The sequence below is a fragment of the Vicugna pacos genome, chromosome 14 (assembly GCF_048564905.1).
Source record: "Vicugna pacos chromosome 14, VicPac4, whole genome shotgun sequence".
NCBI lineage: Eukaryota > Metazoa > Chordata > Mammalia > Artiodactyla > Camelidae > Vicugna > Vicugna pacos.
This window is the reverse complement of record NC_133000.1, coordinates 45,290,492-45,297,819: the sequence shown is the minus strand read 5'-3', so window position 1 is coordinate 45,297,819 and position 7,328 is coordinate 45,290,492. Positions and strand designations below refer to the sequence as shown.

The 7,328-nt window shown below is 40.8% G+C and overlaps 1 long non-coding RNA gene across 1 annotated transcript; it reads right to left on the bottom strand.

Annotated features, from left to right (window-relative positions):
- Window positions 1-338: 338 nt before the first annotated feature.
- Window positions 339-5,663, bottom strand: LOC140685522 (uncharacterized). The gene is made up of 3 exons (XR_012058772.1): window positions 5,409-5,663; window positions 1,533-1,571; window positions 339-491 (listed from the first exon to the last, which is right to left on the bottom strand). It is a non-coding gene; the product is annotated as an uncharacterized lncRNA (long non-coding RNA).
- Window positions 5,664-7,328: the final 1,665 nt, after the last annotated feature.

Here is a 7,328-nt window from a genome sequence, read left to right as displayed (position 1 = left end):
TGTTTGAGATCTCTGTAAGATACCCAAGTGGAGTTATCACTAGGCACTTGAGTACCTAAGTCTGGAATTCAAAAGATGTTACTATTGATGGAGCATCAGGGAACAGATGAAAAGCTGCCTGCATTAGAGGACACCCAAACTGAACTTCCAAAGAGGAGCTCCCTGAATCCTGACCCTGGTATTTGCGAGACTCACCATTAGTAATGGGGAATATGTCAAACACAAAATAACGTGTTACTCAGAAATGAAAGACGGGAGTGAAGCGGGGAAATAAGAGTCCTGAGAGAAGAAAAAGTCAGCTGGTTGTTTTCATCCTTTACTTTGTCATCACTTGGTCAGAAGGAGGAGGGACACATAGGTCTTTGGCACACTGAGTTCATCCCCCATCCCTGGAATCTCACCACGTCTCCCTTCTCTCATCATTAGCCAAATCTTTCACTGAAGAAGCAGAGGTTCAACAACTCAGGATTCAGGGACTCAGATCTGCTCCCCTGGGAGGAAGATGCATAAATTCCTGGTTAAGACAAGATGCAAAGTTCAAAAGCAAGAGATATCAAACTAATAAATTGCAATGATGAGAAGTGTAAATAATCTCCAGTATAAGGGAGGCTCTTGCCTTGCTTCTTCTATACACTCTCTCTTCGAAATCTTATACTTTCTGGCAATAAACCTGAAAAACAGACCTTGTGACATTTGTCACTATATTCATTTTCCCATGTTTGCTGCATGTGATGACACCTGTATCCTTAGATACTTTTGCAGTATTCAAGAGACCCTCAAATAGAACACAGTAAGCCAATAAGTGGTTACAGCTTCAAGTAAATAGCTCTTGGTCACTGTGACTTCTTCTCTGAGACTCTAAGCAAACATCTCATTTATTCAACACATATTGACTATTTTATAGGTTGAGGGAACTATGTAGGCCCTAGGAAGACATTCAAAGATGGACAGGACATATGCTTGACTCTGATGTCCTTTCTGAGCAGGCACACTGCTCTTTCTCAAGCTCCACACCTGCTGTGGTTGGCTTTTCTCAGGTCATAAATCTTCATCCTGCTCAGCAAGTCTCCAGGCATAAAGAAACCGTAGCTGTTCCTAGGTCATTCTGTCTACCGTAAGACGTAAGTCCATACTAGAGAAAATTTTGCCCCACAAAGGGCACTGGGCAACATGGGGAGATATTTCTGGTTTTCCCAACTGGAGCAGTGGGTCAAGGATGCTACTGGCATCTACTGGGTAGAGTCAGGGATGCTGCTAAACAGTCTGCATTGCATAAGACAGTCCCCATATGCCCAAATAAACAAGGATCCAGCTCAAAATGTCCATAGTGCTGAGAATGAGAAACCTGCGGTAGATGGTCTTTATTTGGGCCACTCTGGTCTTATAATATAAGCCCCTTTATTCATCCATTATGGTCTTAGCAACAACAGGACTAAAAAAGGTTTGTGCCTCTCAATAAGATGTGGAAAGTAGGACAAAATAAAAGATTAATTTTTTTCCCATATCTTGCTGTAGCCAGCTGAAGGTCTTACCAGGGTTCATTTTCTTCTCTAACCAGATCTGGAAAACTCCTGCAGAAGAAAGCAAAGAATCTGGTCCAATAATTGTATGGCAAAAGTGTATCTTTCATCTTTCCCAGTATTCTCTGGCATACACCCCATATTCAGTATTCATCCCTGTCTTTGAGTTTTCTCTCATGTGCCGCGGGCAATTTCTTCTTCCAGCTCGTCTTCACTTAACCAAATTCAGCTGCTCCCTCAAGGCCTATCTCAAATGCTCATTCATCCACTCCTTCCAGCTACTCCAGGCAGCAGTGATCAACCACCTCTCCAGCCTGCTCCCCACCAAAACACATTCCTACTGCAGCTACTCCGTCCATCCTTTGGTAACCAAAGCATTACAGGTTTTTGTGACTCCACAACTAAATTATAAGTTCCTTGAGATTCAATTTTCAATAAGGAAGAATATGAGGTTTTTATAAATCTCATTTGACTAAAAGTTATACAACCAGGTAGCACAGATGAATGGAGGGAAGTGATACATTTCAGAATAAGTATTGCTATGAAAGTCTTGTCATTGGAGGAAAAAAGAACATTGATCTAGAAATCTCCAGAGTCAGCCACGGCAACTTCAGATACCAGAATCTGAAAGGGCCCATTTCCCTGAGGTGAGACTGAAAGAGAAAAGAAACATCCCTGCTTCTAAGCTGGTAGGTAAAAGAGTTTGAAAGGGTTTATTTAAAATGTGCATTTTAACACATTTATTTAAGGTAGGAGTGGGTTGTGGAAAACAATAGATTTTTCTGCACAGAATGAGGGGAAAAAAGATCTGCTCTGCCTTTATTAAAAGTAATGGCTAGTGGGGGGGGCATTGCTCCGCGGTAGAGTGTACGTCTAGCATACCCGAGGTCCTGGGTTCAATGCCCAGTACCTCCATTAAAAAGTAAACAAATAAACCTAATTCCCCCACCACCAACAAAACTAAAAAAAAAATAATTAAAATAAAATAAAATAAACTATATAACATCCATAAAGTCATATTAAAAAGACAAAAAATTTACGGCTCACACGTAGAGAAAAGCAAGCTAAGCCTTCTTGTCACTCATTATTGCCTTTATCCAGATGCTCACAGAAGCTCTTCAGTGTAACTGAGCCAACCTAGAACATCTAAATTTTCAGCACTACAACCAGCCATTCATTATTTTATCATTGAAGAGCCAGGCCAAATCCACAAAGACGTTTCTGTTCTTCTGCCCTTGCGATGTTAAGATGCATGGGAGCAGGGGTGTGGGGACCACCACAGTGTTGGGGGAGCTTCATCAAGGAGGTGGTCTTGAGATGCAGCCTGAGCTGGAGCTAAACCACACGGGGCTGCAACTGGACATCCAGCCAAGTGGACATTTCCAGCTAACTGGACATCAGCTAACTGAACTTGAGCAAGTCATGCACCTTTCTCAACCCACATTCTTAATGATTCACAGAAGCTTATCAAGGATTTAGTGAGATAACGTACATAAAGTGCTGAACAAAATACCTTGTATCTAACAGGTGCTCAGAAAATGTTGGAAAATAATAGTCTCGCCTTTGCCCTCAAACCTACATGCCCTTCCTATAATTTAATAACTTTTCCTCAGGATCTCCAGAAATAGAATTTCTTCTAGTTTGTTAAGCATCCTCTGTCTCTCCTATGAAGGACGCATTTGGCTTCCTTTTTATTGCACATATAGGTCTTAAAATACACCTTGGAAGAAAAGACATGTTTAAAATGCAGTGAAGCAACCTGCTCATAAAGTCTGAGGTCTGAACAAAGTGAGAACATGACGAATGAACGTGAATTATGCGCTGAATCGCACCAGAGTTCCAAAACAGGAAAATTGACTCCGCTGGGTGGGGTTCTACAATCCTATAATGTGGTTTACAGTTTAAAATATCAGCTATAAAACACCATCTCGAAGGGAGTTTGGGTTTGGCTATAACTACAGCAAAAAAGAAAGCCCACTCACACTAAGAATGACCTTTAAACCTGTTTGGGTTTCTTAGTAACTTATTTTAACAGATTGTCTATACGAGATGGAGTTTTATGGCTGGTATCAGTCCAAAGGTGGAGAAAACGTGAACGCAGTGTGTTTGACCATATTTTTTTGTGTGCATTTTGTTCTCATGAAATCTAACAACAGATGGATTCCTGGAGCATGGAATTTTCTTTCTTTTTTATTCAAAAAAGAAAATTTTTTCTTTCTTCTGGGTACTCATTTTGTACCCAACAAGCTGAAACTATAAAATGAATGTAACTGTTCTTCCAATTGTCCCAACAGGGAAAATAGCTTTCAAAAAGTATTTTCTCTAGTTATCAAACAAAAATTTGGACACCACCAAATCGTGTCCCTTTCTCTAAAAGTTCCATTTGCTCTGCTGGCTTATGGTTCATAGAGACAGAAACATACAAGGCACAAACCGAGTGTGGGACAGTAGGTTGCTAGTCAGTAAACATGAAAGACACGAGAAGCTAGCTTCTGCCATAAAATTAAAAAATCGCATTGGGAGACTGGAAACAATGAGTGTTTCATCCTCTTTGAATAAATGCATATAAATTAGCTCTTCATTAGATATAGACTCTTTGAGGTCCATGTACATTTCAGGAAATCAAAGATGGATTCAGGGAGACTTGAGAGTTGGGAGGAGAGATGGGGGCAGGTAAGGCTGTCTGTCTTCAGGGTGGGAGCTCTCAAAAGCAAAGAACCCTCATAGGATCCACCGCTACCTCCTAGGAAAGCGAAAACCAAGAGGGAGAAAATACTTGAACTCCTCCAAAATGCAGCTTGTTCTCACTAGAGCCTTCCAGGGGAGGAGGGGTTAGGTGAGTCAGTCCTATGGGTATCTTGTTTGATTTCCCATCTGCATGCATCTCTACCCTCCTTCATTTCCCCCTAAAGTGGAAGTTATCAAAGTATCACAAAAAGGTCAGGTCTCACAAAGTTCCTCTCTGCCCTGGACAAGGAAATAGGGAGAATATCACCAGGGTACCTGCTCTTGGAAAATATGCAGAACAAAGAAAAGAAAAAACAGAAAAGATCAGATAAACTTCAATTAAACAGACAAGCTTTATGATGTTTATCCAAATATAATCTCTTCACGCTGATGTTTACCCATCTTTAATTCTCACGTAGTCTTAGGGAAAGAACACCTTTTATCTGACTTTTAAGGACTTGAGATACTTTTTCTAATAGCACGCCTGCAGCCCACTCATACTGTGGCTTAAATCTGTTCTTCGAAAACCATTGGTCAAATAAAGATCAGAGGACCATCTGGACAGAGAATCAAGGACCAGAGAAAGAAATTTGAAAAGAATCTGTTTGAAAAGCCTGTGAACCATAAGGATTGTAAGATCCAGAGAAAGAGATTACAAGGGCTGGGAAAACATCATGGTTTTGTTTCTTTCGTGTTTCAATGGGGATATTTCTTAATGTCTCTTGTCTGTAAAATGTCACTCGTTGCTAACATCTCCAGAATTGCCAGGTGTGCATGACAGGCACATGGTTTCCTCTTGGTCCACTCGCTCCATCAAGGCTGTGCTCTGGCGGGACGGGAGGAAAGCCACCCAAGTATCGGCATGAAAAGGAGACAACCTGGCCGCCCACTTTGCTTTAATGATTTCCATATCCAGTATGACGAGTTCTCCTGGGACAGGCCTGCAGCCACAGGCACATGTCTCACCCTGTTAAGACTCAAGAGCAGGTAAAACAACCTGAACTCCCCATGGAAGCGTTGGGCACACAAACCTACACCCACGTGCAAAAGCAAAGGAAACCAAAGTGGGCGAAACTTTCCACCCATTTGCTTCCAAGGCACATATGACTCGGGGGAAGGAGGGAGGGCAGCTCGGTGTACGGAGGCGTGCTCAAACCTTACCGTTCGCTTTCTCTTCTCCTGCTCCACACGTGCCAGCAGACAACTGAACAAGCTGGAAGTTTAAAAGCATCACTTTGGAAGCCTCCGGGGATGAATATTTACCTTCTTTTTTTAAAAAAATTCCCACTTTTCTCTTTGCTTAGGTTTCCCTTTTTCGGGACTGTCTCCTCTTCACTTCTTCTTACATCTACCATCCTCCTCACATTTGAAGATAATCAGTGACGCAGGAAACCCTCTCATCTCTTGTCACCCACACTGAAGGTCTCTCTTCTCTTACTGGTTGGTAAAACCGTGGTTAGTTCTAGGACATCACCATTGTCTCATTCTGTTCGTCACTTTTTAACTGTTGGCTGAGTCACGGAGACCAGGTGGAGGGGGGGGTCCTACACTCTCATTCATTCAGGCAACAAGCCTACGGTATGGTAATTAACATGGACTTTGAATAAAGAACAGAAATGGTTTCAAATCCCAGGTCCAACACTTCACTAGCTGTGTGATCGTGGACAAGTCAATGTACATCTCTAAGCCTCAGTTGCTTCACAAAATATGGACAGAATATATCGCTGTAAGAATTAAATATGGTAATGAATACAAAGCAATTATCATAGTGTGTGGCACAGGGGGAACTGAGTAATGTTAGCCAGGACCGGCACTGTCACACACATCGTTGTTATTAAGCTGCACAGCTTCCCATGGCAAATAATGGGAAACAGCATGAATAAGGCTGTAACTTCAGTAAGCTCACAGATGACCCTTAGAGACGGACATGTCAAGTAATAATCATATAACCACAATCTCAATCTGACCATCTACCCCAATGTTTCTGAATTTCTTATATTCAAAAAGGTACAGAGCCACACCTTTGAATCAATGAATTGAAACTGAATATTTTTTACTCAGCATACCTGTCAAACCTCTATGAACTTGACCTACAAGTTTTTCTTTACTTTTTTTTAAGCACAAAGTTTCTGGGTTTTTTTTTTTTAAAGCAAGTGCTTTTTTGTTTGTTTTGGTTTGGGGGTTTTTGGGGAGAGGGGGAGATAATTAGATTTTTTATAATGGAGGTACTGGGGATTAAACCCAGGACCTTGTGCATGCTAAGCACATGACTACCACTGAGCTATGTATACTCTCTTCCCCACAAAGTTTTCTTGATGATGCCTTTTCACACATTTTTATTCTTAGTTCCCCTAAACTATATGATATTGTTTCATTTTTCTCAAGGATAGGTACTACCCATAAGAAAATGAAAAACTGTAGAAATACTACGAAGCTCATTCTCCCAGTTCAAATAAAAACATTAAAAAATTAGAAGAGCAGATCCAAGACCTCCCTCCCACCAGGTACAAACAAACATGTTTGTAATGTCATTAAAACAGGCAGCTTCTGAAAATCTGACATTGGTGGCCAACATTGCTGCCCCTCAGAATTGTTAATCATGTTAGCAAGTGAATCATTCATTAAAGAGATCAGGGGTGGTATTCTGACACTAATTCCCAAGATGCAAAGTACAAAACTGAATCATATCTGCCATTTTTAGGTGACTGTGACAGTTGGGCTTAAAGTACCGAGTGCTGACAAAATACAGAATATCTCTATTCCCTGCCTTAAGCTTTATAGTGCAAAAACAAGGTTATGCTTTTGCTGCAATTTAGCTGGAAACCCAAAAAAAAAATCTTAAAAAATTTTTCCACATCAACATGCTCTCAATTCTTATAGAAGTATTTATGACTGTTACTTTGATGTATATGCCAAACAGGATAAACCATGAAAGACAACACTGATAATGAACACAAGGAACTTTATGTAATTGTAACAGCCAGTTTGGCTAGTTTTATGGGTGTGTGTACACTTAATTTTGAGTTGAGCAATATCCAATTTGGCAATGAGGTAGAATAATATGAGTCTTTCTGCTTGTTT